At 33.2% G+C, this 11,382-nt stretch overlaps 1 long non-coding RNA gene across 1 annotated transcript; it reads left to right on the forward strand.

Annotated features, from left to right (window-relative positions):
• Nucleotides 1-10,420: 10,420 nt before the first annotated feature.
• On the forward strand, nt 10,421-11,083 carry LOC115965436. Its single transcript, XR_004086055.1, has 2 exons — nt 10,421-10,515; nt 10,837-11,083. It is a non-coding gene; the product is annotated as an uncharacterized LOC115965436 (long non-coding RNA).
• Nucleotides 11,084-11,382: the final 299 nt, after the last annotated feature.

An 11,382-nucleotide genomic window follows, 5' to 3' on the forward strand; every position in this document is an offset into this window, starting at 1 on the left:
CAAATGACTACACTACAACATTCAAGCTTCAACTACAAAACAATGATCAAGGATAAACCATCTAAATCTAAGAAACAAAGCAAAAACCATTAAAAAAAAAAACCAAAACACATAGGTCGGCCACCATACCCTAACCCAAATTCCTTTATCAACACAAAATCCTCCAATCTAAGCATGCTCACCATCAAAGAGTCCCACACATTTGCGGGAGACTATCAAACCAACACCCAAAAACCCTTTCAATTATATTTCCACCTTTTTTGCTTGTTGGTGATGTAGATGCCTTCTATCATGCTTTGTTTTTCTCATCATTCAACCTTAATTAAAACCAATAACCAAAATAACTAAATTAAAAAAATTAACCCAAAATAACAAAACCAAAATAACATTTAACACAAATTTTTGTTGTTAACATGTTCTGTCAGTAGGTCTCCCTGGTGGCCAATAATTGGAATTAATAAAACCTACTACGGGCTTCAAACCCATCAATCTATGCTAATCATTCAAAACAAACACTCCCAAATGAAACCCTAAATCATATTTAACAACCAAAAACGAAACCCTAAATCATATTTAACATCCCAAATTATAGAACAAAATAAAAAACTTACCGCTAATGTTTGCGGAGAGAATCTGGTCAGATGGTAAAGTCTCAAAATCAAAAACTTTCTGCCGCTAAAGGAGTGGCTAGCTGGCGCCCACGGACTATAGTTTAGAGGTTTGAAGGTAGAGAAGGGACAAAGATTGGAGGCAGAGGAACGTGTATGTAGAGAGAGGCATGGAGGAAATTGTGCGTTTGAAGATGGAGATGGGACTACGTGAAGAAGAAGAGATCAAGTTTGATGAGTTTGTGTTACTGTGTTTGCGTTTAAGAGGGAGAGTTTTTATTTTTTTATTTTTTATTTTTTTTTATTGGGTTTTGGTTTTGGGGAGAAGGAAATTTTTAGTTTTAGGCTTTCAGCTTTGAGCTTTTTTTTTAAGGCTGAAATTTTTGGGTGTTTTTTTTTTCCTTTTTGATAATGCCGGGGTTTTTTTTTTTTCCAAGTTTTAGAAAGTTTTTTTTTTTTTTTTAATATTGTGCTGACGTGGAAAATTGTGGTAGTTTTAAAAGTTTTGGTTTTATATATAACTAGTCGCCAACCCGTGCGATACACGGGAATAATTACCAGATGATTTCAGGGAAAAAAAAAGTCATAACCTTTCATATTAGATATATCGAAATGTGTCTATTGGAAGGTCATAACTCTTTATATTAGATATATATTAAAGGTGTCTATTTAACGAAAATATGCCTATTAAATAAAAATGTGCAAATTGAATGAAAATGTGTCTATTGAATAAAAATGTGTCTATTGACTGAAAATATGCATACTGAATGAAAATGTGCATATTGAAGAGTCATAAACATTTCGGTATGAATAGTAGTTCATATTCATTTGGTAATTTTTTTCTCAACTTCTTCTTTTTCATCTTTCTCAGAAACACAAGAAACTTGTGGATTTTTTTCAAAATTGCTATTTGTAGAGCCCAATAAACTTGATTGTGTCATGGGGAGAATTTTGTGCCCATACACTATTGCACATAAAAAGCCAAAAAATATAATTGGACTAAGAACCAATTATATATAAACTATAAATTAATATGGTGTGAAAATATAATTCAAACTCAAAATAAATTTCAACTAAAACATAAAAATATTTTTATTACAGTAGTCAACGATGAAACAATAAGAAGAATAAATTGTGAAGTGCAAATATGCCAAACACACATTAAATGCCACATGTTTGATTTTAACTGCCGTTATACCTTGATTTTACCACCACCAAAGTCTGGCCATTCCAAGCATGGTAATACAATCTTATACAAATTAGAACACAAGTAATAAAACTGATAAAACTGCCAACAACACAGAATAGTTAATAGGGTATATATTAATATTGAAGACAACATTTCAACCAATAACAATACACAATACCATTCTTTGAGCAAAATATTAACATAAAGCAAATGTGCAGGATTCAATTTTTTACAATGGCCAACAATTAAAGTATCAGTATAAAGAGGTATCTACTTCTTGATTATAGTGTCGAAGTCATGGCCATTTCATAAATTATTATACAATCTCGCTCTATATTATGGCCATAAGAAAATATTAAAACAACCTGTAATACTGCTTTAAACCAAATCTCCATTGCAACTAACTGATTCAAACCCAAATGTTAAAATTCGAATGGAGATGAGGAAATACAAAACAATAACTCCAATAACCAAATATGCTTAAATAAATAATCAAAGCCATTAAGCCAAAAAAATGCGAATTTAAACTCATTTTACAAAGTCAAATGTTGCACAAATAACAATATATATATGTTGTGTAATTTTGGCACACAAAGTAAGGCAAAAAGTATGTAACCGAATAGTATAACACCATCTTCTAAAAAAAAAAAGAATAGTATAACATCATGATCAATACTTAGAGCAATTTCTCAATCACGGTTGACCAAATTAGTTTCTAACCTTTTCATCAAGGGAATATAGCGCCAATAATGTTGTTTTCTTATTTCTGTACTCCTGTGGCAGAAAAGAAACTGGGAGAAATAAGAAGTGAATGTAAATACGCAAAGAGAGAGTTAAAAGATATAGTAACGGTAGTAAAATTGTATTGAAACAGTTTGTTTAATCCACCAAATGAAAAGATACAACTGTTAGGTTTTTAAATGTAGGCATGTGGCATAAATTTATGTAGCCACATAGCGCAATGAGGAGCGGTCAACAAAAAGTCAAACATTTCAGCTATTAGTTATTATATAAATATAGATATAGATATAGATATATAGATTATTATTATTATTATTATTATTATATTATTTTATTTTATGTGTCGTGTGTGTGTTTTACTGTTTTTCTCGATTTCATTTTTGATATGAGTATTGAGTATTCATCTTTTCATTCATTGCGTAGCACTCTTACTCTTCCGGACAAATATTGGCTACAATCTGCATCTACCTATCTGCAAGCTATTTTGTGGTAAGTATTCTCTGGCAAACTCCTGAAGAAAAAGGATGCTCTAGATCTATCACTTTTGAAGCATTTTCCTTGAGGAATAATATATTCAAACCCAATTCTCTTTGGCCTTTTATACAATCTATCACCTTTGCTTAATTATCAATCATCTACACAATGGCGGCTTCAGTATTTTTTATTATTATAAATTATACAAATATAAAACAAAAGAAAACTTAAATACAAAAAAAAAGAAGTAAATACATGAAATTTTATAATTGTCTTTTACGAGGTTTTATATTTTAAAATTATTGTATAATTGCTTTATTATTAATTCTACAAGTTATATCTCTTTCAAATTTGTTAAGATCTAAATAAGCTTTTTTTTTTAAGTCTAAGATCAACAAATTTCTACTTTTATTGTTGAGCTTTTTATTTTTATTTTTTTAGACTTTAGATCAAATTGGTTTGTTGTTGACTGTTGAGGGCCATTTGTGAGAAAGAAAGCCCAATAACAAGGGCAACAAAGAATTGACAAAGTAGGCAGCAAAACCATTAGGTCCAAGCGGCAGGAATAATGGATCACAAACCCAAGAAATAAACAAGTGGGTCTTGAAGAGGCAAATGGGCTCAAAGAAGCCCGGAAAGAATGAAATAGCATCCCATGGGCAGTGTATGAGATAGAAAAGCGAGAAAGGGCCACTGCAGGCCCAGTGTAATGTAAACTAAAAAAGTAAGGGGTTTATGGCAGGCCCATAAACCCCCAAGGATGAGAATAAGGTTATTGGGTCAGGGAAGCCCAATGAAATTAGTAAAAAGCTTATGGGAGTGTCGAATTAGCAAATGAGCCGAGGAAATCCAAAGAAAGCAAACGGGCCGTGGATGCCTAAAGGAAAGCCCAAAGAAACATAGGAGCCCATAAGTAAAAGCAAGACAGTAGCCATGTCAAGCCACTGAGAGAAGGAATAAACGGCTGGCCCAAAAGAGGCCTAGCAGGATTAAGTTATTACGGCAGGAATAACAGTACAACATTGCAAGAAATAAAGAAAATCAGGGAGTGGACCAAAAAAATATAAGGCCCATCATCAGACAAAGTTCAGCTCTTGAATGGAGCAGGAAAACAAAGAGAAGCCCACATAAGAGGTCAAAAAACACGGACGGCAAGCCTCCAGAGCATAGCAAACACAAGAACAACAGGCAGATTTTTTGGACATATTTGAAAGGAAAGCACGCGCAAGACCCAGGCACCACCAGCCTGTACCCAGCCAATATGGGACGTGGTGGGGTCATGGGTCAGAGGTAAGAGATAAAGAGGATATGGTTTGGTGGTAGGGAGAGGGGAAAAGACCTATTTTGTGGCTCCTGCCCAAGTCATTTTGGGAGGTACGTCCTGTTGGGATGATAGACCACCCAAAAGAGGCAAGGTTGAGGGGGGAATCGTTAGGTGCATGCCTTGAGGGAAAGAGAGAGAAAGCATTTATGCCGTGGCATGTAAGAGTGCTACGGTGGACTGACGAATGAAACAAACCTGCCTTTGTCTGGTAAGGGTGAATGGCACACAGACGAACCCTTTGGTGGTCAGCAAGTACGCCCAGACCAGACAAAGACGGTTAAGGGGCAAAGCAGTAAAAAACTGGTCACGGCAGGCACTATAAAAGGACCCTTGCCGTGCCCTGAAAAACAATTGAAAAAAACAGAAGGTGTTGCGGAGTAAAAAGAAAACAGAATAAAAGAAAACAAGAGAAAGAAAAGAAAAAGATAAGAGAGAAAACAGAGGAAAAAAGAAAGATAATACAGTGGGCATGCACCAGTAAGTCGATTTCCCTCTCTCCCCCTTCAAATCCTGCTCTCTTCCAAAATATAATAAGGATTCCTTTTGGGCATTAACCATTCAGGTCCGACTCCCTCAAAACCATTAATCCCCACGGCAGGATCTTTTCCTGGGAGATTATTTGCATTGAGAGGAGGCGTTCTCCCCTCTTTGGTTTTGCTTCTGCGGACCAAAATTAAACTTAACTTTATGCCCATTCTTGATTAATTCATATTACTTTCTTTCTCCTTTACTTTCTTTGTAAATGACATTGTTATGACTGTAATTATGTTTTATAAGTAGGGATTACTTGGCCATTTTTCATTAAATAGTCAGAGTACTCTGTTTTGTTATTATTATTATATCTGCCTGCCGTAACTCATCTGAAACAGTTCTGCTTGCCGTAAGCATACTCCTGGCAGACGAGGCATAGTTTGTGCATAAGCTGGCCTAAGTTGAGTTACAATTAGACCGGTCTCAACTCCCTTACTCAGAAACATTCGGGCCCATTACTGCAGGAGGCAGCCCAGCCCAACGCAATACACAAAAAAGGCCCCCTACATTGACTTGTTATGTTTTGTTTGTTTGTTTGTATGTGTTTGAAAAGGCTAAGATATTGTAAAGATGATTATATTCAAAGTTTATTTAAGGTTAGTTTAAAAAATATTTAGGGTCAGGATATTTAAGTTTTTATTTGTGGGAGTCAAAACTTAAAAAAGAAAAAAAAAATATATATATATATATATATATATATATATTTATATAATTTTGTTTTGGGCTAAGGGATTCATTTGCAATGAACTTGGCGCTAGGACTGAGTATAGACCCGGCCAACCCGACCCGACCCGACCCGAAGGGTCTTGGGCGGGTTGAATGGATGCTTGGGTTGGGTTCGGGTCCAATATTCGGGCCTGCCTTGGGTTCGGGTTGGTTTCGAGTCCAACCTGACCCGACCGATCTTTAAAAAAAAAAAAAAAACAACGTATCAGACAAGCGAAACCGATCCAATACCCCATTATGAACTATTTCAAATAAACTAAAATACATTAAGATTCACCATAATCGAAAAGTAAAACACTAAAATAATTTCAATTAACACAAAGGAAATCAGCTAATATTGCATTAAAATAGCGAAGATAAACCATAAATCAAACACTCTAAGCACCCAGAGAGAAAAAAAAAAAAACCATAAATCAAACACTCTAAGAACCCAGAAGAAGAAGAAAAAAAAAGACTGATATTTGCACCGAGTTTCGTAAGATTCCAAGAAAAATAGAGGAACGAGTTAGCAACATACAATCAAGCTCCTTTCGAACTCTGAAAAAAAAAAAAACCCAAAATTTGAACCCTAAAATCTCGAGCTAGAGAGGGAGAGAGAAAGACAAACCTAGACATGGCGGTGTCGTGAGAGAGAGAACGAGAATGAAAAATCTTAAAAGGAGTGGTACGTGCTAACGTGCGACGGTGGTGAATGGTCGTAGCTATTGCTGTTGCTATTGTTGTTGTTGAAAGCATTTTTTCATTGGAGACTCAGCCTTGTTCATCGTCTAGGGTTTTACCTTTCAGCCACCATAGGAGAGAGTGAGAGAGAAAGAGAAAGAGAAAGAGAGATAGAAAGAGAGAATTATATTGTAGAAACAGTGTGTTTTTTTGGAAAAAAAGGATAGACCTAACCCAATATCCAACCACCCAACCCGACCCGAGACTTGTACTTTTCGGGTTGGGTTGGGTTTTTCCCTGATAAACCTGATTGTTATCGGGTCAGGTTGCGGGTGGCAGTAAAACCGACCCGATATCAGTCCTACTTGGTGCCTCCCTCGCATATAAATATTCAATTTTTAGTTTGTGATTGAGTCAATTCTGAATAGTAATAATGGTTGAGATTCTTGAAATCGGTATGGAGTAGGCAGAGAAGATTACTACGTTATTTCACTAACACTTCATTTGTTTCGCTATAAATTTCTATATTTTTGAATATATTTGTGCTTGTAAAATAATTTCCGATCATATAATTTTGAAAATTCACTTTTAAGGAACATTTATTTATTTATTTTGATAGGAAAGGAACATTTAATTAATGCAACTTTAAGTAATTTTTACCACCTAACAACTTTTTTATTGGATTAACTATTTGTATATATGGACATTGCTTATTTAGGAAAGAATTATTAGTTTCAAATTTTTATTTATAATATAATTTGATTTAATTACCTTTATATTATATATATGTGTTATAGAGAATAGAGAGAAAGAGAGAAAAAAAAATCCATTTTCTTTACATTAATTTCTATTTGAATATAATACAATATTCTTTATGTCCTCATAAGCCCAAGAGCTAGGCTCAATGTGAGCGAGCCTAGCTAGGGCCAAACAAGTGATATTTTCGGGCCAAAACTTCAAGTTAGGAAAAATTGGGAGAGTCTTGATTAGATTTAAGAATAATATTAGATATACAAACTATTTTATAAAAATATTTACAAATTGCTGATATGACGAGTGATTATTGGTAAATGAAAAAGTAATATTAATGGTAGGTCTAGATGAAAACCAATAAGAGTTTGGACATATCAACATTTTGTAAAAATATTATAAAATAGTTTGTAGTAGTAGAATTACTTTAAAGGTTAAAAGTCTACTTTAATCAATTTCTTAAAGGAGACTTTTAACTTTTAAAGTTTGGAATTCTTTTCATAATAGCTCTTTATGTTCTAGTATTTTCATTTTAGTCTTTTATAGTTGATCTGGTTTTTTGTTTGGCTCTTTATATTTCAAAATATTCATATTTATGAAGGACTAAACATAAAACTAAAATGGTCAAAAGGAAAATTTTGATGTGTAAAAGGCTAAAATGAAAATAACCACAAACTTTAAGGATTAAGAATAAATTAATAATAGAAATTCGGGTAATGAAGATTTGAGAAAAATCCCATAAAATGAGGCAAATGTATATTAGAATTTTTTTTTCTTGGGTCATTCTCCAGTACCCCATCTTTTTTTTAGGGGGTACGGTACCCACCTCAATTTTAGCCATTAGATTTATTTGTTTTAATCTTAGCCGTTTGTATCATTTTAACAGGGTATCAGTTACCAATCAGTCAGGTTAACACATAAAACCAAAAATAGAAAGAAAAAAAAAATACAGTTCTTCTCTTTCGCATCGCATCTGATCTGAAGCAGGTTCTTGTCTTTCGCCGTCTCTTCTTTCTAACCTTCATCGCTGATGTTCTTGGATAAATCACTGAATCTATTTGTTGGCATCCTGTTTGGATCTTTGGATTTGGATTTGAGGGGCCAAATCCAAATCCTTTGTTTGGATATCTTAAAAAGAGATGGATTTGGATTTGATCCAAATCCATCCAGGATTTGAGGCATCCAAATACCTTGATTTCAAAGCCTCTCATGTTCTTCTTCAAGGAAACGCTCTCTTCTACGTTTTGAAACTGTAGCCACCATCGTTCCCAAGGTTTGTCTCTCTCAATTCATCTTGTCCTCTTAAACGTCTCTATTTGTCTCTTCCATCGATTGTAAATCTAAATCACAAAATATTGATAGGATTGTCTAGGTTTATCAATGCCTCTGTGGGTTCCTTTTGATTTGTTTGTGGGTTTTGTTTGATTTGCTTCTTATTTTTTGTGGGCTTGTATCTACTGGTAAGGATGGGAACTGGGTTGGTTTAGTTTTGTTAAGAAATTGTTGAAATGCAAAGTGTTTGATGAAATGCTTCTATGAGCTGGAATTTCTAGGAGATACTTGTATGAGTCAGTGACACAAATTTTAAAAGTTGTAGCTATAAAAATATTAAAAATACAGACTATAACATGTTTTTTTTTTCTTTTATTAGACCAAGAAATTATCAAACTCTTAAATTTTGTTATCAATAGTTAATTTAATGTCCAGGTTACATATTCAAAGCATCAATATAACCATTCCATTCAAACTGCATTGAAAATTTTTCAAACTAAATTTATGCGAAGTAAATGATTCAGTCCAGCTTGCCACCCCTTTCTCTGACTATAATTTGTATCCATCTAAGTGCTCCATAGTCATAATTTATCATATTCTTAGTTGTTTACAATCTTCATGATGATAATGTAAAGGTGGTACACCATTGTGATTGAATCTTAATCTTGACTGAAGGCAGACATCAGGTAATTTTGTTACTAGCCTGGTCACAAACTCGCAATGAGGGATATTCAGAATAAGCTTGTGACAATTAACTCAAAGCCAAAACACGCAAATACTAAAATAACAAGGAGAACTTACCAGTACAAAATATAGATAGTTTTCCCATTAAGCTTGCTAAGGTTGAAAGTGGTACTAAATTTCTATTTTTTTATTTTATTTTTTTCATTTTTCAATGCTTTTGCTTTTATGTGTGTGTGTGTTGGTTGTTTCTTAGATTTGGTTGGTTTTTGTATCAAATTTTACAGGCTCTAGGTATGCTAGGTCGTAGGCTTGGACCCTGGTTAGCTTCAAGCTCCTTTGGTTTGTTGTAGAACACTGCAGAGTCATACAGGCAAGGTATACACATATACATGTACATATATTCTTTGTGTTTGTGTTTGACTGTTTTGGTTAGGTTGTATCAGTTGTATAATTGTATTGTTGGAAATGGTGATTAAATTACTAGAATGAGTTAGAAATGGTTTACTGTACTTTGCACTTTCAATTTTGAAGTATCAATTTTATCCCTTGGTCAATCAACAAGTAGTTGTCCCTATTATTAGTGGATTGGATTGTTGTCACTCTTCTAAAGGTACTGAGAAATTCTGAGGAAAATAAAATGCAATCTTTATTGTAGAGTGGCTTGAGTGGAAATTATTTCTTGGATTTTCTAGTTGTGGAAATTCTGTAATTCAAAGTTGTAGAAAAAATAAAAAATAAAAAATTTCTCATTTTTCCAAGAGATAATTTTTGGAACCATTTTGGTTATATATATATATATATATATATATATTTTTTTTTTTTGCACAAATTTTGGTTATATCTTTAATGAGACATCTTGTGTAATATACCTTGGATTTAGAAATCTTTCTCTTTTGATAAGTAAAATGTAATAGCCACTCCTTGGCATATAAAATTTATGAAACATTGAGATAGTACAGTGACTACTCTATTGGCAAGACATTGTAGATTTACAAAGCAAGTTGCCATGCATTTACAAATATTATCTTGTTTTAGTTGATTAAGCCAGATATTTTTATGTATAGATTAATATTTGCTAATTAGGATTCTTAGTTGTCCTTGTTATTATTCGGTTGAAGTGACATTAGTTTCTGAGATTGCTATAGTTACATTACATGCATGATTTTTTTTATTTTTTTATTATTAGCTATAGATTCTTATAGTTTGTATTTTAAAAAATCGTAGTAGAGAGGAGATGGAAGTATATGAGGAAGAGGTAATGAGGTGAATTCTCCTAATGCACACCAACCATGTCAACATTCAGTATAAACAAGTTATGTAGCTGAGCCTTGTCAAAAAAAAAAAAAAAAGGAGTAGGAAAGATTCATGTCAACATTTCCTAAATACCCTTCCTCCTATGTATATAGTTAGTTGTTCATGTAGTGGCTACATTAATTTTTCTTTTTTATTTATGTGCAGAGTTCAAGTTCCCAACCATCAAACCTGGTTCATTCCTTGTCATATCAGCATCCGCTATAGTACCATTGCAAGCACCCTTCCTCAATCCACAAATGGAGGTATGGTAGAAAGGATTTAGTCCCATTATGATTATTTTAATTTATATCCTAAAGTCACTCGCTTTGTTTCTCTTTTGACATAGTGTTTGCAAAGTTCTCAAGAGAATACTAAATTACTAATGTTGGTTATTCATTAGTACCTGGCCTAATTATAGGTCCAAAACAATTTTCCATGCCGAAACAATCATCAAACTTTTGTACGAGCAACAAATCCAACCAATTGTTTTTTCTTTAAGGTTTGCATTATTAGTTGACTCTGTCCATATTCACATTACTTGGAAATTTTTTAAATATTTTTTCCTTTTCTTTATCAATTTACAGGAGCTAAATTTGGTAATGGAGAGCTTCCTTCAAACCAAATCTCAGTGCATTATAAGTTTCTATAGCTTCTGAGCAACTATTTGAGCTAATTGGCTACAACTATGATCTTTATTTGTAAAATTACCAAGTAGTTGACGAGAAAATTGTTGCAGAAATATTGAATGTAATTTTTAAGTATTGATAGCATCGCATTTTGGCAGACTTCGAAATCTAAAATTATTTTGAAATGCAGTCATAACTTGCGGCTGGTTTGGTGTGTTTTTGCTTTTACTTGGCTGCTTCATTTTGTTATTTCCTAACAAGAATATCATTAACTATTTTCATTAGAATGCATAATTTATTTGCTTCTCAATTTTACTCTTTCTTTCCCTTCATATTTTGGATATCAAGTTCTTCAAGAACACGCTCTGAGGTCTAAATTTATTTTAGGTTTCAATTTCAAGTTCTTCAAGAAAACACACTAAGGCCTAAATCGTTTTCTTCTTTAGAGTTCATAGCTACAGCATTGTATGGTCTAAATATATAGCTTGTTTGGAATCATTTAAA

Source organism: Quercus lobata, chromosome 10 (genome assembly GCF_001633185.2).
Source record: "Quercus lobata isolate SW786 chromosome 10, ValleyOak3.0 Primary Assembly, whole genome shotgun sequence".
Taxonomy (NCBI): Eukaryota; Viridiplantae; Streptophyta; class Magnoliopsida; order Fagales; family Fagaceae; genus Quercus; species Quercus lobata.